This window comes from Astyanax mexicanus, chromosome 3 (assembly GCF_023375975.1).
Source record: "Astyanax mexicanus isolate ESR-SI-001 chromosome 3, AstMex3_surface, whole genome shotgun sequence".
Lineage (NCBI taxonomy): Eukaryota > Metazoa > Chordata > Actinopteri > Characiformes > Acestrorhamphidae > Astyanax > Astyanax mexicanus.
Window position 1 is genome coordinate 57621720 of NC_064410.1, and position 27091 is coordinate 57648810.

Here is a 27091-nt window from a genome sequence, read left to right on the forward strand (position 1 = left end):
GGCTCTGAAAGCTCAAATAACGCCAAAGATCTGCTTTTTTCAAAGCCAAAGCAGGGTCTCAGCTGAATCTGAGAGCTACAAGTTAAAGAAAAAAAACAAAAAAAACACTCAAATATTTGGTTGGACCTCCTTTAGCTTTGATTGCTGCATGCTGCATTTATTTCAATCCAGTGTTGCTGGATTAATTTTGCACCAAGATCTTGCAGCAGCATTGATGATGGTAGAGTCTGACCAACCGCTGCACAAAGCAGCTCTTCTCCATCCAGCACATCCCAAAGATTCTCAATGAGGTTAAGATCTGGATTCTGTGGTGAACTCTCTCTCAATCCATGTGTGAAAATGATGATCTCATGCTCCCTGAACCCTGAACTCTTTCACAATTCCAGCCCCATAAATCCTGCCATTGTTCATCTTGGAATATGACAAAAAAATAAATCCATTGATGCAGGAATAACCTGGTCTATATTCAGTATATTCAGGTAGTCAGCTGACCTCATTCTTTCAGCACATACTGTTGCTGAACCTAAACCTGCAGACCAACTGCAGCATCAACCAACCCCACATCATTTCCTTACTTAAATCCAGGAGGAGACTTTTATTTTTAACCAGACAGTGTATTAAGTCATGAAGGAGCTGCTTGAAGGCGATTACAACTGATTACAACCTAAAAAGCAAGACCCTCCTTTACCAAGCCACATTTAGTTTGATTAACTTCATCTAATTTAATGCTTGGCTCTGATTTACTCAGCAAATGGGCCTTAAGATTCAGAGCTCAGTGGGAGTGTGAGTGCATTCTGATTCCAGTCATTTGTTCTTTTTCCAGCTATTTATGCGTACGAGACCTGTATATATCAGTATCAATATCAGTGTATATGCTGTTAGAGAACAGAGTCTATAAATGCTGAGTAACAACCAATACCGATACAGATTGAATCTGATTTTTGTGTTTTGTATAAATAATACAGTACCACATTTTATACTTGAGGTAAATCCACTTTATGGTTAATAAATACAATATTTGTGTAATGAGTAGTGGTATATATTTTTTTTTAATTATGATTAATCACAACAATATTCTGTAATAAACTGTGATTAATTGCACTTGTTCTTCTTAAGACGCTTTTATACTTTTTATAGTGGATATTTAAATTAAATGTAAAATGTAATTCTATTTATATTATTGTTGTCAATTAAAATACTAGTATATACTTTTGTGTTTGAGGGGAGATAAAGCCAACATGGGGCGCTGGAATGAAGAATGCATGATAAATTGGATACTTAGAAACTTTTATTTTCTTTATTATAAACATCTCAGCTTGGTTGTTAGGATTTCTGAATTAGAATTTGATTAGCTGAGTATAAAAGAGCTTTTTCTCACCTGTAGTTGTGAAAGTTTCTATGATTCGGATCAGTTGATTAGTTTATTTACTTGGAGTGTTTCTCCCTCTGATTGGTTTGGTTTCACACAGGCATAAAAACCTAAATGCACTAAACTGTGCACTAATAAACCATGGGAGCACTTTGTCTTCTCTGATTGGTCAGAGCTGTCTGGCACAGAAGCAAGAAAGTAAAAATATAGGGAGAAGATTCTGTGTTCCAGTGTGTATATTACTGTGCAACGTGAAGTTGCTTTAACACAGAACACTAAAAAAATTGCTGCTGTGCTTTTAACCCTTGTGTGGTGTTCATATTTTTGTTACTCGTTTACTTTGTTACTTGTATTTAATTCAGCAAAATGAAGCAATTTTACATTAAAATGCTTTACACATGCTCGCTTCACCTAAATTGCAAGCAATATAAACAGCTTCCATGGTAAATATTTGCCCTTTACCTTTCTTATGTTACATTTCTTTCAAAAAGTAAAATGTAAAAAAATGAATTAAACTCAAGGTATGAGTAGAAAATTTGTTTAGTTTCAAATTTACAAATGAAGCAATGTTTATTAGCCCTTGGCCAAACATACTGTATGTAATATAAATGTGTAGGGGGGGGGGGGGGGGGGTGTACAGTGTGTGTTTATCGAAAATATATTTTGATATATGTTTTTCACAAAAAATGAGCCAATGCCAATGAGTTTGAGTTAGAAAAAATATTTTTTTAGTATCATTTGATGAAAAATGAAAACCACTCAAGGGTTAAACACAATGTTTTCAATGGGAGGTGCAGCGCAGGCATAGTAAATGGGGTCACACGGCTGTGAGCAGTGCATGCTGCCCTTAGTGTGTAAATAGCATGGAGCAGCAGAGACAGGCAGCATTTGTTCATAGCAGTATATTATTCCGCTGACATCAATAAAGCCATATTTCCTGCTATATTATCCTCTTCAGTAACATAGATGCTGTGAAGTATCATAGAGAATTGTGTTGTGAATCACCTACTATTAAATCTGTAGTTGATTCAATAAATACTCCAAAAATATCAATTTAATTAGAGCTTTATTTTACACAAAACATTGTTTCAGTTCCTCATGTTATATTTTACTGAAACCAAGATATAAGAGACATAGACTGAAAGAAGATTTGGATCTTACCTCATACAATTTCCAGTGACTAATAAAATAAAGGGAATTACATTTAAAATACTACACAGATTCTACCCAACATACCATTATTTAATCAAATAAAAAAAAAGACCTTAATTCAAATAGCTTATTCTGTGATGAACACCAAGAAACTCTATTACATTGGTTTTTGCATTGTGAGTTTCTTAAAACGTTAAGATAAGATTTGTTAGTCATCATATTGATGTTGAATTATCTTTGTGCATGGAACATGTTTTAGTTAGTTTTAGTAACATTAAACATTAGATTTACATTTAAAAAGCATCCCACATTTCATGTATGTATATGCAAACTATATTTGGATCTACAAATAGAAAGTCTGCAAAGACTGTAAATATTTGCAATTTATTATATTTATGTATCTATCTCTTGATTGGATTGTTCATTGGAATTTTAATTCAATAGAAAATGTGAAAAAAAAAGAGGATTGTGTTGTGATGCTTTGAATTTTGCAGAGTATTGTGGTGTCTGTGATTGTTGGATATCATTTTTTTTAAATTCTGTATCACACTGCTCGCCATCAGCAGCCAGAGTCTGAGAGAACATATGAGCAGGGATTGGATAATTGGACTTCTAGATTATAAAATTAAAATACATATATATATTTTTTTCCTCAAAAATCTATAGTATTTTGCTGGGTGTAATAATCCCTGTGCTGGATTTAACACTGTCAGAATGTGATTTTCTCACAGGCCGGTGCTCATCTGGCACCATAAAGTCAGAAGCTGTTATATGGAGCTATAAAGGCCGAGGAGAGAAGTGTTCCCTTTGACTGTGCAAATGTTTTCAAAGACGTTCGGGGGATTTTTTTTTTCTTCTCGAAAGCTTCACTGGCAAATCAATCTAATCAATTCCTCTCCACTGATTGTTTGTTATTTTTCTGCTGACCACACTGCAAGGTTTAATATTTGATTAGCCTTTAGGAGAAGTGGAAAGTACTTATTAACCTTATTTGTCAATCTGTCAGTGCCATTCTCTGTATTGGCCCTTGCTGGAGGGAGAGAGAGAGCGAGAGAGAGAGAGAGCGAGGGAGGAGGAGGAGGACTGTTTTAATTTCCTCTCCTGTCTGTCTCTCGGGGTAGCCCCTCTGTAATTAGCCACTTGGGCTTGAACACGCATACATCTGCTATCAGTTTTCCTCCGCTGTAATCTGATCATTTAAAACAGCCTGCCTCCTTCGCTGGCTGAGATTGTGTACACATCATTAACCAGCAGGGTTTGAGATCTATACTAGCTCGGCATATTAAAACCTCATAACTCATAACTGCGTTTATGTGTTTATTTCTGTCTGTATATTTTTTAGAATGCAAGTGACTGGATCATTACCAGTGCACCAATATAGATGATTTACTGTATCTCAAAATAACATCTTGTAATTCTTGTTGCATTTTAACATACATTAAAGCTGTAGAATGCATTTATTGAGAATTTTCAGTACTTTTTTGATGTATAAATAGTAGGGGTGTGCCATATCATATCGTACGTGATAATATCGCCAAACGTTTTTAATATCCTAAACGATATTAAACCCTGAAATATCACCCACCCCTAATTATCACATCTGGGTACTACTTTTTTGCTGTTTTTAGCATAAAAAAATCACATTGTTCTTATTTCCCATTATATATCTACTAGAGACAGATTATATCTGTACAGTATCATTCATTTTACTGCAGCACTGGATATATGGAGATATTTGGAGAGCATTATAAGTATTGTGCAGTAGTGTATTCTTGAAAAAACAAAATTCTGTGTTTTGTCATATCGCCAAGTATATCGTTATCGCAAAAATACCATGAAATATCGTGATATGATTTTAGGGCCATATCGCCCACCGCCAATAAATAGTATACAATCATATCAGTGCTGTCTAATAAATAGCATGTTTCTCTTTTATTTTCTCTTTATCAGTTTTCCTCATACAGAACATTTTCTCTTGCCAGTATGATCTCTCTAGTTTTCGATTTTGTTTTTGTATTTTTCGTCCCTGATTTTTGCCTAGCCTCTGATATTGCCTTGCCTGAGTATGACCCTTAAATATAGTGAGTAAGGACTGTTATGTAAAGGTTATAGGGTTTTAGTATTCGCCCAAAAATTATAAACACAATTTGATCATTTAACTCTGTATATATTTTATATATCATTAACAGTGCACCAATATAGATGATTAACTGTATCTCAGAGTAGCATTTTGTTACATTTTAACATGCATTTTAATGCTGTAGAATGCATTTATTGAGAATTTTAAGTATTTATTTAATGTATAAACAGTATACACCATATCACTGCTGTCCAAAAATAGCATAGATCTCCATTTGCCTTCCAATTTTTAGTTTTCTCCATTGTTTGAACCCTATAGCTGCTCTGTAGACTGTGTAGATATGTCTAGACAAATATTTATAGACCAATAGAAACGTTTAAAATACTTTAGCTGATTTTACACTGAGTTCCATTAAAGATTAAGAAGATTAAGAATTCAGTTCATCTTAACTGGTGCTAGATGAGCTTTATTACGCCAATAACTTTAAAATAATCTAAATATGGGCCTAAATATGTTTATATGGCATATTTTACAAGAGACTGTATTGTGCTTTGTGTCAACGCTTTGCAAACCAAACCATTTCCTGTGTGGGAAATTAAATCACACACAGATGATACCCTGCAAAAGTGCAATATTACTATATGGTATTTATATATCTTGTATATATATTTATGTATCTTTCCGCTATATTGCCCAGCCCTAGTGTAAATATAGTGAGTTAAGACTGTTATGTAACAGATTATAGAGTTTTGATATTCGCCCGAAAATTATAAACACAGTTTTTATTATTCTGGGGAAGCTTCCGTGACACAGTTGATTGATACAAGACTTTTATAGGACAGTAATGATATAATTTAGTTTGTTGTTTGTCAACAACTGTTAATGTTGTGTGACTCGTCTACTTCAGCAGTGCTTCTCAAATTGACTCCAGTACAGTTCAGCTTCTGTTTGCGTATTCCAGTAAATTGGTCACTAACAGCCCTCCCGGTCGTGGTGTGGTGTACACACTGTTTAGGTGTGCGCTGGATCAAAGTGGTGCAGGGTGATCCACATTGATCTGTACTGATGAGTACATTCACAGCCCACACACGCCTCTGAACATCTCAGCCTCCAGCACTGCTGAAGTTTTAGCTCTTTACGCCATTCTTTTACCCTTTTCCCATATATATATACAATATACAGTGTACAGTATATTGTATTACTGTAGTTAAATTGATTTATATTTGAATCAGATGCAGTAAACACATATTTGGTAGAGGACATTGAAAAGTTACTGGTTGGAATAATATATATGCTGTGAAGTTTATACAGACTTTTTTTAATTACTGTATTTTACGTACTATAAGGCGTACTGTATTATAAGGCACACTATCAATGAATGTCTATTTTCTGGTCTGTTGTCATACATAAGGGGCATTTTAAGTGGTAATAGTAAGGAACAGGGGTGTTACTGCTGAATTATGAGAACTGAATGTTAATCTACACACATTTCTTAACTTTGCGATTAGTAGCAGCGCTAGCCAAGGCTAACAGCGTTTAGTGCTAGTAAATGTTGCCAGACAGCACCTCACTGAGGAACCCTGAGTGTTCCGGTAAGCCAGGGCACTATCAGCCACTGTTTCGTCCCACGTAGCTTGTTTTAACATGGTAAACATTCAGGTGACAGTCCGATATACTCACCTAAAAACAGCAAAAGAGCTAGCACTGTGGTTAGCGGCTAATGCTAATACTGCTCCAGCCTCAGTGCTGGAGAAACTTCACTAAAAACTCACACCTATAACACTGGACTTCAGCAGAGTGGCTTTACTGCTCCTTAATACCTGACTGGTAAAATTCATACATAAGAAGCAGATTGGAAGGATTTTATGTGTGCCTTATAGGGTTAAAAATATGGTATTATTAGATTGACTAAATCGAATGTTATCCTTAGTGTATTTTCCTTACCAGATATTTTAACCAGCAGATCAGCCTTTCAGCCTAGCGTTCACTCAGGTTCAGTTTAAAATGAAATGAAATTAAACCAGTGATTAGAAACGCTAAACTCAACATCAGAATTTATTGATTTAACATTTATTTAGATCATTATCTCCAGTGAGGACTGTCAGCAGTGTGTGCTGGTAAGTAGTTTAATTTGTGTGAGAATAAAAAAACAGAATTCAGAACTTAGTAAGCATGATTATTATTTTATTGTGTAGTTCAGAAATGTGCTGATCATATAGAAACGCTCTGCTGTGTAAAAACTGCTCCTTTGGACCTCGGAGTGATTCAGTGGACCAAGCGCTGCCACTATGATCGGGAGATCGCCGGTTTAAATCTCGATCATGCAGCTTGCCATTGGCTACCGGAGCCCCGAGAGAGCACAATGGCCTTGCTGTCTCTGGGTGGGTACAGTAGATGGCGCTCTTTCCCCTCATCACTTTAAGGGTGAAGGCGTCTGTGAGCTGATGTATCCGAACCGAGTCGCTGCGCTTTCATCCGAGTGTTAGCGCTGTGATGCTTCTCGGTAATGCTGCATCAGTAGCAGTTCAAAAAGAGGCGGAGTCTAACTTCACATGTGTGCTAGTCTTCACTCTCCTGGTGTTTGGGCATCACTAGTGATAGAGGGAGTCCTAATGAGTGTACATTTGGGAGAAAATGGTGAAAAAAACAGTGCCAGATACAGAAATACCATAACCCTGCTATTCAAAACTGGATGGGATAACACAGCGACTGTGAATTATAGCAGTGGGCTGCCAGCTTCACCTTATATAACTACTTTACGGATAATATCACCTCTGTTAGATTGCTGTTAGCACTGCAACATTATCGTTAGCGATACTTCTGTGCCATTAGCATCAGTACTATTCTGTTAGCATCACTATTGTTTAGTCAGCTGGCCTTGCTTAACATCCTTCATGTGGTGTGATAGCATCACTATCACACGATTAGCATCACCCAGCATCGCTATCATTGTATCATTAGCATCACAAACACACCATGTGTTATTCACAGTCATGTTCCTCAGGGTCCTTCATATGTTAGGCTATAGTCTGTTCTGATCATGAACTGCTACATGAAATATAACAGATGTCATGATATATATATGATATTTTGTGTCAAATAACCTTCACATTCACAATAAAGAGCATCTCTATAACTATGCCTTTAAATACCGGGGATCCATTGCTGTTTTTTGATTTTTTTTTTTTTTTTTTCTTGTTATTATTACATAAGCAGCAGCAGAGCCACTCTGTGAGTAACATGCAGCCCGTTAGCCACACTGCGAGGGAACAGAATCATATACCATAATGAATTACATGATTCATTCCCACCCATTATACATCTTCTCTGATATGCTGGAATTGAGTTTTTGGGCTCTGTAATTAATAATACCTTTGGTATTTTTCATTTATTTGTAAAATAAATCACACTTTGTGGCGAGCCGGGGTCGTTTTCATTAACTTACTAATGCAGGGAGCCAAAAGATTTCAATTCCCTTTTTTGAAAATTGATAAGTAGGCTTCCGTGCTGTAACTAGTTCATTTTTCATTATAGTAATTTTAATTAAGTCGTCAGCACAACACAGGAATTGACTGTTTGTATAATTGTTCATTATGCTTCTTGTTTTCCACAATGCTGAGATTAAAATTTCCCCAAATTGAGAATTTCAAGAAATGATTAGTCTTCTTCCTCCCAAACACAACTCATAATTGCCTATAGCTAGAGCAAAGGCATCAGGAAATGAGAGGGAATTGCACATATTGATTGCAGCGTTTTGAACGAAGCAAAAACGCATCGGACGTGGCGAATTGCTCCACCACACTTCTAATGAGGCAATGTTCCCTATTACTGACTAAAGAAGAGCTTTTACCACTAAATACAAGGTGTGCTTTAATAAGGAGATCTCTTATAAAAAGAAAAAAAAAGTTGTGGAGATGTGGAAATTGGTTTCTCTCACACTTAAAAATACATTCCTTTTCTTTCTGCTCATTTCCAATGTTTGACAGCAGGTTAAATTCTTTATGTATTTTGGACATTTATGGGACATCATGGTCCTTCGTTCTGAAGGCTCTCTGTTTTCTGAAGGCTAAATTATGTTTTTTGGCCTCCTCAGACTCCTCAGACTCCTCAGCACATGCGTCACTGCTGTAGTTCTAGCATAGATTTTGCTGCATTAGCCTCACCCAACATTGCCGTAGTGGTGTTACCATCGCAAATGCACCAGCATTGCTGAGAGCAGTGAATGAAGCACATGCTGTGCGTGTAAACGGCATGGAGCAGCAGAGACAGCGTTTGTTCACAGCTAAAGTGTACTTGGAGTGACCAAATAATGCTGGTGTGAAAACAAGCTATATACATCAGTGTCTTTGAAGAAATGAGAGGAAATGGCAGATAACGATTGCAGTATTTTGAGTTTTCGTTATCTGAACGTTACACTTAATGATCTTAAAACGTTCATTTTGTCTTTAGTTTTCCGGATGTTCTCAGAAGGTTTTAGGTTAACGTCGCTGGTAACATTACTTGCGTCAATATTGGAATTTGAGCTTAAAATATTACTTTATGTTTCCAAAATGTTAGTATTCACATTGCTGGGAAAGTTACTTGAGAGAAATTCTAATAACCATGTGATGCTACAATGTAGGGGTGTGACGAGATCTCGTTATTTTTCATCAAGCTTTAACCTGTCTCGCGGGAAAAAAAAATAGTTAAGTGCGGACTTTTTAAGCGGGATCTGGCAACACAGCAGGAGTGCTAGGAGTATTAGCTCCCCGGGGGGGGGGAGGAGATCCACCGCGCTAGTAATGACAGAACCAGCAAGCTGATTGGCTGTTTCTCCTGCGAGAAAATTTATTTGGTGCTTTCATTTGGTGCCCCCTTTAGTGCAGCGCCCCTATGCGTTGTAGGCAGTTGTACTAATCCCTTAGCTCTGTACTGTATTTTTTTAAAAAATCTGTCTCTGTTTCACTTCAAGCATAGTCTTAATATGACTGGTTATGGTTCTGCATAGTTAAATTGCAAGAGATTTAGGAAAAAAAAAACACAAACCATAGTCTTAATATGACTGCTTGTGGTTTGCACTTATTGTTTGCACTATATAAGACCTAGAAAAGTTTTTTTTTTTTCATTCTTTTTCTTATTTCTATTTCTTATAGAATCAATGTGTGAGAGAAACCAGTCTGTTAAGTTTGCGTTATGTGATTTTGTCAAATAAAACTCTAGTTTTCAAGCCATTTTTAATTTTTGACTTTTTCTTTAAAAAATTTATTTTTAAATATCGTCTCGTCTCGTTATCGTGAACCCAGTATCGTGTCTCGTCTCGTCTCGTGATATTAGTGTCTCGTCACACCTCTACTACAATGTGATCATTATTATTAATATATCTTACGTTTCCAGAATGTTCTTGGAGCATATAACGTTCTTTGTTGGAGAGGCTGCAGACTAAAGACAAGCTTTTGTCGGTAAATACAGTCTTTATGTATTTTAAACATTTATGGGACATTACGGTCCTTTGTTCTGAAGGCTCTCTGCTTTCTGACGGCTAAAGGACGTTTTGTGGCCTCCTCAGTCCATGCATCATTAGCCTCGATTTTGCATCATTAGCTGTAGTGGTGTTAGCTTCATAAATGCACCAGCATTGCATTGCTGCGAGCAGCAAACGCAGCACTAACCACGCGTGTAAACAACATGGAGCAGCAGAGACAACGTTTGTTCTTAGCTTTGGTAATTGGCATTATCTGGCTAATATATGAGAATAAACTGCACCTTATCAGCAATTTAGTTTAAATAAAAGGTGTATATTTGATAGCTGGCTCGGATCGAGACCGGATTACGTTCTCACCACAAGCAAACCGCTCCAGAGTTAGTTTGGGACCGGACCGAGACCATTTCCTCTAGCTGATCTCGGTTTGGTTGTTTTGATCCACACCGCACTAAAGGTTATAAACAAACCAGAGAGTGCTGGTGTGAAAACGCCAATTAGTCCTAGGCCATACACGTCAGGGTTTTTCAAGAAATGAGAGAAAATTGCAAATATTTATAATATATTATAAATTGCCCACCACACTTCTAATGAGGCAATTTTTAAGTAGTAAAACGTTTTATGAATGTTACCCGTTAACGTTCTTAACTCAAAGTTGTCCTCTGACTGATGTGTGAAGTTAGTCAGGTGCCACCGGTGATGGGGAGGCACAAAGGGGTGGGACAATTGGATAACCAAATTGGGAGAAAATGGGGAAAAATCAGAAATAATAAAAAAAAAAAAAAAAGGTCTCAAAGTTTTTAGTGAATGTTTTTAAACATTCTGGTAACGTCGCTGCAACATCACTTGCTTCAATATTTGAATTTGAGCCTAAAATATTACTTAATGTTTCCATAATGTTAGTTTTCGTCTAGTTGTATAGGTTCTAATAACAATGTGATACTACAATGTGATGCAAGTCGTTATTATCATTATGTCTCACGTTTTCAGAATGTTCGTGGAACATTTATTTGTTACATTCTTATAACGTTCTTTGACTGATAACGAGGCTGCTGACTAAAGACGAGCTTTTGTCAGTAAATACAGTAGAAGGTACTTTTAATAAGGAGTCGTTTATAAAATAAAAGTCTTGGCGATGTGAAAATTGGTTTCTCTCACACTTAGAAATACATTCGTTTTCTTCTTTTTTTTAATTTCATTCTTCATTTTGGACGTTTATGAGACACTATGGTCCTCCGTTCTGAAGGCCCTCTGCTTTCTCAGGACTGAAGGCTTTTCCTCGGCCTCCTCAGCCTCCTCAGCCTGGCGTTATCGGGGATCATCCTCACCCACGCCGCCGTGCCGGAGAGCTGGAGAGCAGGCGTCTCACAGTTAACGGTCTTAATTACAGATGCTTTGATGTGATAGGACACAGCCCTGTTGAGATTGATTACTCTTTGAGCTAAGTTGTCTACCAATTACTTAGACAATTAGCCAACTAATTAAAATACTTACCCAGTGCGTTTGAAAGGGAAGGCGAGCCGCGCTATGAGACGCTCCCCTGACAGATGAGCTGCCTGGGATCCTCTCAAGCTCCCGCTTTCTCTCTGTCTCTGTATCTGTGTCTCTGTACACGCCGGCTGAGAGAGGAGAGCCGGGGAGGGGGATGAGCTGAGCTGATGTGTCAGTAGCGGCCTGTGCTACAGGCTTCAGAGCAGGTTCTTGTAGCATTTTACCTTAAAATAGCAGCAGAAATCTGAACTGCTAAGCTCCGTTGACCTGTAATTATTGCTACTATGTGTTCAGAATAGGGGTGAGCAATATGGCCCTAAAAAAATATCACGATATTTCATGGTATTTTCGCGATAATTGTACTCTTGGCGATATGAATACATTTTTTTATTTTTTCAATAACACACTACTGCAACAAAATGAAAATTTTATTTAATTATTGCATACGATTTATGTCACACCCCTACCTGAGATATTAAAAAGTACAAGAATTTAATCAGACTTGTAATAGAGGTCAATGATGCAGAATGTCATGATACTAACAATGCACTCCAAATATCTCCATATATTCAGGATTAAAGTAAAATAAATGATACTGGACAGATATAGTCTGTCTCTAGTACAGGGGTGTCCAAACTTTTTTTGTTGGGGGCCAGAAGGAGAAATCTATTTGAAGTCACGGACCACAGACTCTGTAATAAAAGAAATAATGAAATATACCACTTTAAATAATACTTTTTTCCTGATTATTTCATTTACAGATCATTTTACTTGACTTACTGTCTTTATCTTTGCTGGTGTTGTGTAAGCTAAGATTTTTCAAATTGATGTTTAATTTCATGATGTCTCTTAATATTAAACTCCTTAATTACTCCTTAATAACTTTTAGACTCTTTTAGCCCATTTTTCTGCGCTAGAAATGCGCACTCTCTCCGCTTTTAGACTCTTTGCCCCGTTTTTCTACGCTAGAATTGCGCACCCTCTCCGCTTTTAGACTCTTTGGCCCGTTTTTCTACGCTAGAATTGCGCACCCTCTCCGCTTTAAGACTCTTTGGCCCGTTTCTGACACCTAGCGTTCAAACTTTGAATCTCACATTATAAAACCCTGCTTAACAGCGGGCCAACTTTCATTCTATTTCTAAAATACCTCCCGGGCCGCTACAAAAAAGGAAACGAGCCGCAAATGGCCCGCGGGCCGTAGTTTGGACACCCCTGCTCTAGTAGATATATAATGAAAAAATGAGAACAGTGTGAATTTTTCTTTTGCTAAAAACAGCAAAAAAAGTAGTACCCTGATGTAATAATTAGGGTGGGTGATATGATACCATATTTTTAGGGTATAATATCGTTCACGATATTTCAAAATGTTGGCGATATCGCGTACGATACGATATGGCACACCCCTTGTTCAGAATGTCAATAAAGGCAAGTAACTGCACTATAAAATATATATGGTTTCATCTGTTCACAGTATATTTAGCCAGTAGTGCTGTGGAACATCCAGGTGTTCTTCTTTTTAGCAAACTTCAAACGTGCAGCAATGTTTTTTTTGAGCAGTGGTGGCTTCCTCCATGGTGTCCTCCCATAATGTTTTTTATTGTAGATTTGTCAACAAAAATGTTAGCCTGTGTCAGATATGTCTGTGAAGAAGTCTTCAGCTGACACTCTAGGATTCTTCCTCACCTCATTGATCATTCTGCGCTGTGCTCTTGCAGTCATCTTTGCAGGACTTTACCACGCCTAGAGAGAGAGAGTAGCAACAGTGCTGAACTTTCTCCATTTGTAGACAGTCTGTCTTACCGTGGACACATGAACTTATCAAGGCTTTTAGAGATACTTTTTTGTAACCCTTTCCAGCTTCATGCAAGTCAACAATTCTTGAACCTAGGTCTGAGAGATGTTGCCTCCAATTAACTCTTAGAAAAGTCATTAGCCTAAGGTTCACATACTTTGTCCAACCCTAACTGTGAATGTTAACATGTTGTGTTTAATAAAACCATGCAAACAGATCATTTTATGTGTGGTATTAGTTTAAGCAGACTGTGTTTGTCTATTGTTGTGCCTTAGATGAAGATCAGAACACATTTAATGATTGATTTATGCAGAAATCCAAGTTATCCCAAAGAGTTAACATACTTTTTTTGCAACTGTATCTTCTAAAAACATTTATTAAGGTTCCTTGAAGCACCTTAAATGGGCTCCTCCACAGTTCAAGGAACATTTCAGTGATCGTTCTGTATCCCTCAACTTGTGTAAAGTGTGTCCTTAAAAAGTGATTAAAAGTGTATCTACAGTGTTTTTTTTACTGAAACTATACAAAGAATATGGTTATATGGGTTGTTTAATGCATTAAGGTACTGTCGAACATTTATCTTCTAATTTTTTTTTTTTTAAAGGTACCTCAAAGCACCTTTAAAAAAGGGGTTCCTCCACAGTTTCAAATTGTAGAAACCCTAAAAGGAACATACAGTATAGTTTTAACAGTGATGAAGGGCATTTTGCCCTAAAATTATAGCAAATATTGGAACTTTTAAGCTCCATTGACCTGTAATTATTGCTACTATGGGTTCAGAATGCCAGTAACTCCACTATAAAACTCTGGTGAGATGAGCAGGACAATGCCTATTCATGTAATACATTCTGTAATATTCACCGCCTCAGTTGACATGCTTCTTTCACTTTTAGTGATTATGATCACTCAACTTGTGTAAAGCATGTCCTTAAAACGTGATTAAAAGTGTATTTTCTAAGAACCTTTTTTTCAAGGTTCCTCAACATACGACATACAGTATACCCTTATCAGTGATGGAGGGCATTTTACTCTAAAATTACAGCAAAAATCTGAACTGTTAAGCTCAATTTAACTGTATTTAAATCTAAATCTTAGCAGGTGAAATGATCAAATTTCAAAGCAATAAATCTTTTAAATATTTTTTTTATTTGAAAAGATTTTTTTGTCTTTATTGTCTCGATTATTTTGCTTATTTTAGGAATAATGATCTTAATCAGTCTCATTCACAATTGTCCCCTTATTTTAAGTAATTTGAACTCTAAACTCTGAATTTGAAATTAAAGCAACAAAATTAGGGATTTTTACTTGATTTAAGTTTTACTTCACTTATTTTGAGATGCTGTCCATCTTAATACACTGCAAAATCAAAATATTAGCAGGTAAAATGATCTAATTTCAAGGCAATAAATCTTTTTGTCATTATTTTAGAATAAATAATCTTAATAATAATCAGTCTTACTTACAATTTTCACATTATATTAACAAGAAGTCACATGTCAATTTATTCTTATTCATGTGTCCAAAGTTAAGCAACAGAATCGGCAACTTTTACTTGCTTTAAGTTTTACTTTACTCATTTTGAGACTTTAAGATTTTAAGATATTTTAAGAAAAATTGCTAACCTCATTGGCAGATTTTTTTGTTGCTTAATATAAGTGCATATGTCTCAATTTACCAATATTTTGTCTTGTTTTTGCCATAGCGACCTTCTAAATGTGAGAGTTTGGGCATTTTGGGTGCAGTTGTGTAATAATACTGTATGACCTCAGTCCACATGCTTCTTTCTTTTCTAGTGATGGTTCTTCATCTTTCAGGTTGTGTAAAGTGTGTCCTCTATAGATGGCTAAAAGTGTGAGGTATACTTTCTAACTGTAGGGGGAGCCCAGGAGCAAGTTTTCTTTAGTAAGTGAGAAATGTTATTTATTGTGTAGTATACAGCTTTAAAGAATAATTTAGATTTAGAGTCAGAAATAGGATCCATAAACTAGGACTCTAAAACTTTGAGTGAAAAGGCTCTGTACCAGTTTCCATGGAAGCAAATGTTTAAGCCAAAACAAACTGTTGTAGAATGAATGTGTGTGTATGTTTTTTATCCTTTGTATCCTGTGAAAAGTCACCTTTAGAAACAGAGAGTGTGTGTGTTATTGTGCTGGGAGCAGTGTTGTGGAGATGGGTTGCAGGGTGAAAAGGTTAAGTGGGGGTGATCATCGGAGGCCAGTGGCTAATACTCTCTCCTTCTGTCTGCTGAGCGATGCAGTGCAGTACACCTCACTTCAGCTCTGTATCGTCTGACTCAGAGTTTTATTTTAGGTCTTACACTTAAAATTATTTAATTAATAATGTTGTAGTTTGATTTGTTAGACAGTGCAAATCGTCACTGTCCAATGAAAAACAAGTATCTCCATTTCTGTGGATTTTTAGTTTTCTACATAATTTGAACAGACTGTCTCTTACACTGTGCCAAAAATTCTTGATAAAAGGACAAATAGAAATACTTAAAAAGTTACATGAAATAAACCCTTTTTACATTAACTTCCATTGAAATTTCGATATATAGATCCTACAGAACCTACAGTACCAGTAAGTAAAAGTTTGCATACATATCTTCTAGGGGTGTCACGATTCCTTAAATCCTCGATTCGATTTTATTTCCAAATTTAGTGTCACGATTCGATTCGATTCTCGATTTTCTTTTTTCTATGCCAGTTTTAGATTAGTCTATGGTCAGTCATTGGTTTGATTCATCTAATTTACAATATCTTATTTCAAAAGGTGGGCTTAATATAAGTGATGCAAAGTGATACAAGTGATCTGTAATACACCACATTAGGCACTAATGGTCAAATTTAAATAATTTAATTAAGATATATATGTAATGCCAACTAGTGGCATTTCTTTGGTAGCAGCAGTGTGTACATAACAACATAAATAATAAAAAATACAGGAACAGTCATGTACAAAAAAAATAGAACAATTAGAGCCTTAACAAACTGAACTCTATAACACTTAAACAAGGAAAATAAGACTTTAAGACTTTTTCGGTCCCTGAAAATGACAAGTTTTTTTCTTTAATAAAGATATATTATTAACTTTATCTGAGAGAAAGATGCTCCTTAAGGTACCAAAACTATTAACATATTTGAGGCTAGACAAAACAACTGTTATTTTTATATTTTCACGTTTTTCTTTAAGAAGATGAGAATGTCCACATTCTCTGGAGAAAGGGCTGCTCTTTGAGCTACAGTGTGTTGCGCCATTTGCGGGAGGGATCGTCGATCCTCTTTTTGACTTCAATGCTCGAGACCATGACATAATTTCGATCGATTTCGTGACACCCCTAATATCTTCGCATTCAATGTTTTCTTCCTTTTTAGGCAAAGCAAGTTTATTTATATAGCACCTTTCATACACAACGGTCATACAAAGTGCTTTACAAATTAGAAAATGCACAGAGAGGTCATTAAAAAACATGTAAAAGAAAAATAGTAATACATTATGATTTTTTTACATTGTAAATTTAATATTGAACACTATATTAAAGCTATACAGGAAAGTGTTAAACCAGAACATGTTTTATACTTTAGATTCTCCTAAGTCGCACATTTGTAGCATCTTGGAGAACAGATCTTCACACTCTTGGTATTTTAATCTTAGTGTTTTCATTAGGGCTACAGTTAATAGTTGATATAATTAGTACCACGACATAAAGTACTGGGGACAGAAACACAAAGGGAAAAGGGTAATGTGCTCACTCACACAGTTTACACTCAACTCGCCCTGCGTCGCCAAAAGTGCCTAAATACAACAGATTACACATTTACTCACTAAATAGCAGCACTTTCCACATTTAAAGGAACTTGTTCTGTACATTTCAATTGTATGTAAATCCCATGTTCAGCTGTTTCTATCATTTTGAAGCGAATCAGATATGGAGCACATGGGGGAATAATCACTGATTAATCGACAATAATCGTCTGATTAGTCGACTACCTAAATAGATCATTAGTTTCAGCCCTACACTTCATGAGAGAGAGTCATCAGGAATAGTTCTCTTAGTTTCTCAGCGTTTTGAAGGAGTTTCTGGAGGTGCTGAACAATAGTTGCTGCTCCAGCTCATCCCAAATCACCTTAAATCAGCATCTCAGTTGATCAGGTTTAGATCAGGGGCTAGTGAACAATAGTAGCCACAATAGTTGTACAATAATTGTAATTCCATATGTGTCCCTTATTTATTTTCATGTCTTTAATATTAATCTACAGAATTAATCTGAGAAACAAATCTCTGATTGGGAAAGTGTGCCCAAACTTTTGACTGGTACTGTAAATCATGGCTGTTACATCTTTGACTGATTAACCATGATAGTTTTAAAATCACTGCCTGAGCTGCCTGATCTGCCTCCGCCCCTCTCTTTTCCTTTTCCTTCCCACACTTACTGCCACTAATGGTCCCTTTCACCATTAAAAGAATAGACATTTCAAGAGCAGTAAATGTATTACCACTTTTCATTTTGTTGGAAATGATAGGTGACACTAAACGTTCATTAGCCGGGGCCGATCTCCCTGTTGTGTTTTTTTTTTTTTTTTTTTCTGCTGCTGCTGTCAGGCGTTGGGGGAAACAGTGGTGCAGGCATGTCTGATTGAAGTTGCCAGGGCAGGTTGGATCGAAAGGCCCCCACTGATTAGAGAGGGTGTGAACTCGGAGCGATCAAAACTCTTCAGCTTCATCCCCTAATCACAGGCTATATAAAACAATCTAAGCACCACTTAACCTGAGCAGGAGCCCTGTTATGGCTCCACCAGCCCTGTCTCCATTAATCAATCTGCCTTCGTGTCTGGAGAGCAGGGATGCAAATGCATGGTAATGCGCCCTCCTCCCGTCTTTTTTCCTACCCTCTGCTTTGCCTGCTGCCTGTGGGGTTAGGGGGTTTCGCTAGCACTGAAAGGAGGGAGCGAGTCGCTAAAGAGGGGGATTCCTTAGACCCTAGAGATGGGGGATGATGGTGGGCATCAAACTGAACATCGTGCACTGAGCAAGTGTGGCGTGTGACTTGGTGCTGCCGTCGCACAGACTTGACCAGAGTCATCCAGAGTCCCGCTGAGTCCTGCTGTTAGCCTGATGATAGCGTTAGCATGGTCGAATGAGGCAGTAATGACGCAGGAGATATGGTTAAGCGACACTTTCTCTTTCTGTCTCTCTTTCTTTTTCTTTCTTTCACTCTCTTTCACTCTCTTTCTCTCCAATTGGCCTGGACTGGCCTGTGCAAGCGGCCCCCTGCTGGTCAGGAGGATGCGGGTATGTATTCTGGTCCAAATGGCCAGCTGTCCCTGTCACCCAGGCAGGCCACCACTCGCCGTTCTGGTGAGGGGCTGAGTAAACAAAGACAACACCCACAGCACTCCCAACACCCCCCGCATTCGCTCAGATCTCTTTTCCAGGTGCTCAGACCCTCCGTGGTCAGTAATGGGGAAAGCGAGATGGTGGGATAGTTGTTTAACCCTAACCAAAGCAGGCAGGACGCTTCCGTTGTCAGCGACGGGTGATTAATGAGCAGGACTGGCCTCAGCCCACTGCTGCAGCAGAGCACCACACAGCACCACGCTCTAGACCGAGAGTACCAACACCCTCTCCCCACCATGGGAAAGCTTCACAGCTGAACTCACCCCACCCAGCGCCCGGCAGTGGCCTCTGGCCTGTGGAATCAAGCCGGCATTTTTCGGGGCCTCTTTGAACTGACTCGTAATTGATTTGTCAAAGTGGAATCAAAGTGCTACCAGTGGAAATCAAACGCTGTGGGGAAAAAAAAAAAGAAGCAGAAGAAGAAGCAGCAGTAGCAGAAGAGGAGGAAGAAGAAGAAGGGAGAGGTAGAGTCGTCCTCCCGAGGCAACGAGAACGCCGCAACTTCCATTTTGTCTCATTGGTGCACTGAATTCAAATTAGCGTCATTTGAAAATTGCTCTGACACCCTGTGCACTCCTCTCACAAGCGGACAAAATAATGAATACGCTCTTAATGGGAATTTGTCAGAATGTATTTAGTGGCGCGGGCGGGTCATAAAAGCCGACGCTTGGCCTCCCAGCTCTCGTAATATTAATCCCGCTCTTCCTCCCCTGATGTGGGGCTCATTTGCTGCAGTTGTCCAACACTGGGGCTATTTATCACGGAAGGACAGGAGCTTTATGACAGTGAAATACCAGCACTTTGATTTATTGAGTCTCCAGAACAAAAATATGTCCGTGAGCTTGTCAGTGGCATCTCCAAAAATTGCTCCTCAAATCTCCCTGTTACAAGCTGGCAGGCCAGGAGGCACTCTCCTGAGAAATAAAAACTGGGTCCCTTTTATATACAATGCATTATTAACAACAACATTACGACGGGCGTGCTGAGTGCAAGATTGTTTCTGAGGGGTTTTATTTGGGATCTTTCAATGAGGCGGCCATGCTGAGAGCTACTGTCTTGCCTGACCTTTACCATCAAAGCCTGTTCTTATTTCCAATTCCCCACGAGCGCCGCCATGCAGCCACGCTCTGCTGGGGACCATAGGCCTCACATTATATCATTTGTCCAATTTGCTATTGTTTCATCCCTGTCAGGATAATTTGCTTTGGGTTTCTTTGTAATGCCTTGGGTTTTCCCGACTGCCCCCAGAGAGGCGTCTAAGATGGTGTGTGCCCTAGATAGCCTGTTTATCAAGCGCCCTGCGTTCTGTCACATCCGTTCCCCTAACCGTGATACGCAGATCAAATGTGTGGCTCCATCTCCGCTGGAGTCTCCTGTGGGCTAACCTGATGGCCACTGCGTAGCCCCCACCGATGCATCTAATGTGGCGGATGCAGGGATGCAGCCAAGTGTTGAGGTGAGGCTGACTGAAGGAAGTGAGTAAGTAAGTAAGTAAGTATGTATGTAAGCAAGCAAGCGCACGAGGCGAACTCGTTATTCCTCCAGCCGATGAATGATGGCATCCCGGCTGCCATTCTCTCTTGCTCCTATTTCTAATATTAGCACAAGGTGACTGCTGGATCGTTGGGTTTTATTGCAGGCCTATTGGAAAACTAATTCATTTAATATATTGTTACATTTCGTCTCTCAGGTAGGAACGTCAGGTCAGCGTAATGTGTCCCCTATGCTGCCCTGTCCTGGACAAGACGATCTCTTCACGGACCGATGGAAGCCTCCCATACCCTACACTACCCTACCTTTCCCTTCTCTTCTCTTCCCTGCACTGCACTACTACAATTGCTATTGCTTTTGACCTTATTCGCCCAGGACCTGCACACTGCCTTTCCTTACATGCAGAAGCGTAGCATAGCCTGCCTCCTTACTTCTAAATCCTTTAAAGTGGGGAAAAAAGCAAGCACACACCCCGCCTGTGGGACCGGAGCCAGCCGCACAGTTTAAACACAATGTCAGCGTGTTAATGAATAAAGACGCAGCGACTCCCGTTTTGAGGGAAACACCAAATTGATTTTCGATGAAAGCGTGTTCCAGGGCCCTGTCCTGCGAGAGGTCCAGGGGCTTAACAATCGGCATCATATTTTGACGGGTGGCGGTCGAGAGCTCATTAATCACCTCGTGAACCCCAGTCGTTTTCCGCCTGGCGGGTTCACTAGTCACATGAGTAATAGACAGCAGCCACAGGATCCGGACGGCCCCTCTGACAGCTCCGTCTGCCTCTCCCGAACCATACGGCAGCCTTTTTCCCCCCTCTCTCTCTCTCCGAGCTGCCGCAGCCCGGCTTCCCGGAGACTGCGAGTGGAGGCGGGCGTCTTTGTCGTTAATAATGATGAAGTGCTGAAACCTCCGCTCCTCCTTCATCTTGAGCAGCTCGGTGTCACGCTTCTTCAATTAATTGCTTGTGTTCCGAATGTATCTCGGCACATTATCTTGTTCTATCTTTTTGATTGCGCGCGCTTAATCCTTATCGTAATTGACTGTGTTGCGCACCGCCACTGGGACAGTCATGTCTCATACCAAATTAGGCTTAAAATTGTTTTGCTGTGCTTTCTGCTTTTGATGCTGCCTCTCTTTGGCTACGAGTTTAATATCGTCGCAGACCTAATTACATGCGTTCACACTGGATAATCCAGAGGAAGGAAAGAAGGAAGGAAAGAAAGAAAAAGGTGAGGAGAAAGATGACGAAAAATTAAGAAAAGGAAGAAACGTGGCAGCACCTGAGTGTTGTTTTGGTGCTCCACCGTTCACGGCCCGCGTGCACCGTAAACAGCCCCCTTTACATCCGGCATGATTCTGCCTGTTATATATAGTGCCATAAGTCAGTGAAATGGCACAGAAGCCAAAGCAGGAGCAAGAGTAATGGTGCACATCATTAGCATGAATGGAAGCTGGGGTAATGGAGCACTGGCTCTGTTATTGCCTGACTTGTTCAGGCATTGCTCTTGCAATAATGGCCGAGGGAAAAGAAAAGCGTGCGTGCGTGCATCGCCGAAAACATTTACCAATCACAAGAGGCGGCAGGCCCATGAAGACGTAGCAGAGGTTAACCGTCCTGCTCATGCTTCAGTCGGAGACCCGGTCTTATCACTGACCCAGGAGGACCTGAGAGAACAGTCACGAACAGGAGCATCAGCTGTAGTAAATGTGCCTCATAGTCACTGAGTGTTTAACTGAGTTCAGAAACTGTGTGTTCTTAAAGATAAAGGTAGTTCTTCACTTGGGCGTACGCCTGTCACAATAATTGCAATATCGATTTATCATACAATAAATGAATATGACCTTAATCATTTTTGATAATCGTGATATCGTCTATTGTGTTTATTTGTATGTTTGTTCACATATATAACAGTGAACAGTATTTTAACTAGTCATGCTTCAGTAATTGTGACTCCATACACACAGTGTGGACTACAGTAGAAATAAAATATATAATAGAAATAAAAATATAATTCCCTAAGTAATTATAATAAATGATTAATTAAATTTTTGCTGCCTTTAAAATATGTTTTATTGCTTTTTTAAGATATTTACAAATTACAAAAATATCGTGTATCGCAAAAAAAAATATATTATTGTGACAGGCCTACTTAGAGGTGTGGTCATGCAGTTCTAAATAACTCCACTAGTATATGGTTTCCTCTTAGAACTTTTTTTTCAGCAGTGGCAGCATGGTTTCACTTCTTCCCCTTCAGCCCATGCCCCATCATCAGTTGTGTAGCTTAGCATTGTGGATCTGAGTGCTACTATGTAGCGATGCAACTAACGCTTATTTTAAAAAATCCATTAATCTGTTGACTATCTTTGTGAATAATCAATTATCAATAATTAATTGATAAAAAAAGTAAAAAAAACTCAATTTGATTTAATTAACTAATATGTATGTTGTAATTGTACAAGGAACACAGAACCTACCATTATTTAAAATATAACATAAGTGTTTACAATAAAATTCACCCGTCACTTATATTAATTTTATTATTATCATTTTTTAATAACACAACAACATTGTACATAATGTAAATATACATTTGGCTGTGACTCTCAAACACTTCCATGCAAAAGCAGAGTCAGAAAATACCTTGAAAAAGCTGTAATTGCCACTGCATTTGGGTTGAAACTTTGAAAACTTGATAAACATGAGTGAGATAAAAAATTGCAAAAAATGTGGCACATATTGTTTAACTACTCTTAACAGCTCTAGTAACACTGAGTAAGAAAAAAATAGAACGTCGCTTAATTGTTATAGTATATAGTATTATTGACTAAAACTATGGCAGGGGAACTGCTAATGCTAACTGGGTTGGCTATAATAACGTATACACAACTAATCGATTATTCAGTTATTAAATTGATTAAATCGTTTAGTTGTTGCAGCCTTACTACTATGCTGAATGTCGGCAGTAAGTGTTTAAAAACGCCAAACTATATTTCATTTGATATGTTTCAGATATATAAAAAAACCCTAAACCATTCAGCATTACTTAATAAACTTGGTTTCTTGGTACTTTACTACCTCTGTAAAAATGGCTGTTTCCCAGCTGGTAGATTCAAGCTGTACTGGGGTAGGATCGTAATGTTATCTGAACTAACTTAGCCTTAGCATTTGTTTGTTTAACAAAGGACTGGATGCCTATTTTCTGTGTAACTTTCACTCATATGTGGTCTACTCTGGCTTATACAGGTGCATCTCAAAAATGAGAACATCACTGAAATCTTACTTTATTTCAGTAATTCAGTTCAAAATGTGAAACGCATATATTATATAGATGTATTATTATTTCATGAATTGTTGATTATGCCTTACAGCCAATGAAAACCCAGAAATTTGTGTCTCAGAAAATTAGAATATATTATAAGACCAATTGGTACTTTTGGCAGTGTGGGCAGTGTGCCAAGTCCTGCTGGAAAATGAAATCCGCATCTCCATAAAAGTTGTCAGTAGCAGAGGGAAGCATGAAGTGCTGTAAGATTTTGTGGGAAAACAAAACTGCACTGACTTTAGACTTGATAATAAAACACAGTGGATCAACACCAGCAGATGACATGTCTCTCCAAACCATCACTGATCATCAGTAAATTTTACATTTCATTTGTAAATCAAGGGATCAGAGTCTGGAGGAAGAGTGGAGAGACACACAGTCCAAACTGCTTGAGGTCTAGTGTGAAGTTTCCACCAATCAGTGATGGTGGTGTATGTATAGTTGCCAGATATTTGGTATATATTCTTTGTGTAAGTATTTAATGGAAATTTTGATTTTTATGTATGAGTCAATATGTAAAATGTTTTATTTTAATTGTTTCTCATGCTTTGTAAACTTCTTATGCATGTAAAGAAAGATATTATTCAGCATTAATTCACTGCTAGGAACTTTTGCAGAATATATATATATTGACACTCCTTGCTGACACAAGAATAAGAAGTGTGCTCCTATCTCTCAATGACTGTTGGAGAGATTTTTTTTATTCTACTTCTTTTGTAGCTGGGCCTTTAGTTCTTCTCCACTCTGACCCTTCTCAGGACAGCATGTACTGTACAGCGGAGTGGCTATGAATTTAAATAATGTCAACCAAATTTTGAATAATAGCTGATATAGGACAAAATGAGATGTATAGAAAAGGAAGTTATAAAGGCATTTTTATAATTGCACTTTTTAATCCAGTTAAACCAGACTTTAATGGTGTATTTTAACCCTCAATGCGGTTGGGCAGGTGTGAACACAGTAATAGCACTTGAATATGGTCCTCAGTCCTGTCCACAATAAATAAAGAGGTTTGCCCAAAAAAGAGGTTTGATTGTGGTGAGAATAGGATCCAAGTTTGAGTTTGTATATTACCTGATATTCCATAATCTTCCACTGCTTCATATTAAACTGTACAGAAATATGCTGCTGGATTTGTATGGGTTCACATGTGACAAACCCAGAACTGCAAATAGAGCCATTTGCCCCGAAAAATGTGGGCCCTATTTAAGTGATCTATATCGCACCAGTCAATTACGCATCACATAGCTTGAGTTAGGGTGAGTGTCGGTGTGTTTTTGGTATCGTGATGGTGCAAAAAGCATGGCTCTCACTAATTCTTTGAATTAATTACATTTTTTTTTAATTTACTAATCTTTAAAAATTAGAAATAAAGTTTTTCAGGGGTCTAAAGCACTGCCACTATGATTGAGAGAGCGATGGTTCGAAAATTCTGGTCATGCAGCTTGCCATCAGCTTCCAGAGCCCTGAGAGAGCACACAATTGGACTTGCTCTTTCTCTGTGTGGGTAGTTGGTGCTTTTTCCCCTCATAACTCCTGCGGTGATGTGGATCAGCACAAGGCTGCATCTGTGAGCTGATGTATCGGAACCGAGTTGCTGCGCTTTCCTCCGAGGCAATGCTGCATTAGCAGCAGTTCGAAAAGAGGCGGAGTCTGACTTCACATGTCGGAGGAGGCATGTGCTAGTAGTCTTCACCCTCCGTGTTTTGAGGCATCACTAGTGGAAAAAAAACAGGAGAATATATGGAAAAAAAAAGTTTTTCTATGGCATCTCTCTCTCTCTCTCTCTCTCTCTCTCTCTACAAAGATCCCTGGTTGCCATCATTATTTTTCAGCCTGTACCTCAGTGTGGACATGTGAAGGCTCCTGAGTTATACTGTAGCTCTTGTTTTTTTCCCAAATTGATTTGTATGCCTCAGGATTTACTGCAATATTTACAGGACAGGGGTCCGCTCTGGTGGAAGCAGGCTGGAAGGCCAAACCCTCTGAGAATCCTCAGCAGAGTGATGGGCGTGTTTATCGGGTCACAGCAGTGGAGAGCGAGCCCCGGCCTGAAACTTCTGCTGCCCACTGATTCCGGCGTTGTCCTCATTCTGTCCACGGCAGCTCGGCCAAAACACGTCCGTCTAATCAGCCTCTCGACCTCGATAAGCACCACCTCTATATCTGTCTCTGAGCGCTGCTCGGAAAACGGGGGACTTTTTTTGTGTGTTTTTCCACCATTTTTTCAATGTTTGTGAATCAGTGGATTTATTTATTTATTAATTTACTTATTTATCATGTTTTTCACTAAAGTGTTTGGCACATCCGTCCAGCCCTCCCTGTTCCAGCCGACGGTCCAGAGTAGTAGTAGTAGTAGTAGTAGTAGTGGTATCAGCGCTGCTCTGGGATTTAAATGGCTTTATGATGCAGAGGGGCCGAGGGGCTAAGGGGCCGAGGGGCTAAGGGGCCGAGGGGCTGGGGGGCTCCGCCCTGTCTTTATGTGGCCGAGGACCAGGAGCATATTGTCAGCTCAGCTGGCATCTGCAGCCCCCCTCCCCAAAAAAGCCCTCCACACATCTTTTTTTCATGAGCGAATGGACAGCCCACTGCTGTGAGGGGTCTGGAGCAATTACTGTGGCGTGTTTATTTTCTTATTGGAGCCGAGTGATGAAAATGAAGGGGAAGAAAACTAATCTAAACTAAACTAAACGCACATAAAGAGACAACAGCCACCAACAGCAACCAACCAGCAGCAAACAGCGACACAACATACTGTTTCTTGCTGGTTTTATGGTTTTACAGGCGCAGATTGCCGAGATGTAGTGATTTCCTGATTTAGTGCTTTGTAAATGAGTTCTACGGATGTGCCATAGTGTATTATACACAATAACACTGTTGTATTTTTTTTAATAATAAAAAAAAATCCATATTGTTATTGATAATTGCTGCTTTAATCTGTTTTAATAGTATTCTATTTATGATTTGCTTTACTATCTACTGTGAAGCTTTTTGAGTAATTTGGTATCTAACATTATTTACAGTTTGCTATAAGGTGCACTTAAAATCCTTTAATTTTCCCCAAAATCTACAGTGCTCCTTATGTATGAATTCTACCAGTCAAGTATTAAGAAGCAGTAAAGTCACTCCACTGAAGTACAGAGTTATAAGGGTGAGTTTTCAGTAGTGAAGTTTTTCCAGCACTAAGGCTGGGTGCAGCAGCATTAGCATTAGCTGCTAACTGCAGCGCTAGCTCTTTCTCTGTTCTGAGGCAACTATATTGAACTTTAGTCTGTAGTCTGCGTGTTTTTTGTGTTAAAAGAAGCTACATAGGATGAAACGCTGGCTAATAGCATCCTGGGTTACCAGAACACTCAGGGTTCCTCAGTCTAGTTCTGTCGAGCTGCATTCATCTCCCACTAGCCCTGCGGTTAGCGGCAAATGCTAATGCTGCTGGACCCAGCCTTAGTGCTGGAGAAACTTCACAGAAAACTCACTCTTAGACAAAATATTGGAAATCTAAGCTTACTGTACCTAAATGGAAGCGCTTTACTCACT

At 38.7% G+C, this 27091-nt stretch overlaps 1 protein-coding gene and 1 long non-coding RNA gene across 2 annotated transcripts in view; one reads left to right on the forward strand and one right to left on the reverse strand.

Annotated features, from left to right (window-relative positions):
• Positions 1–25950, forward strand: part of LOC125799266 (uncharacterized) — a 52769-nt gene extending 26819 nt beyond the window's left edge. The window contains exon 3 of the long non-coding RNA XR_007438101.1: positions 25495–25950. This is a non-coding gene — a long non-coding RNA (uncharacterized LOC125799266). The remainder of the gene's footprint in view (positions 1–25494) is intronic.
• LOC103043027 (interleukin-4 receptor subunit alpha) overlaps positions 1–27091 on the reverse strand; it is a 679179-nt gene that overhangs the window by 68971 nt on the left and 583117 nt on the right. The window lies entirely within an intron of this gene.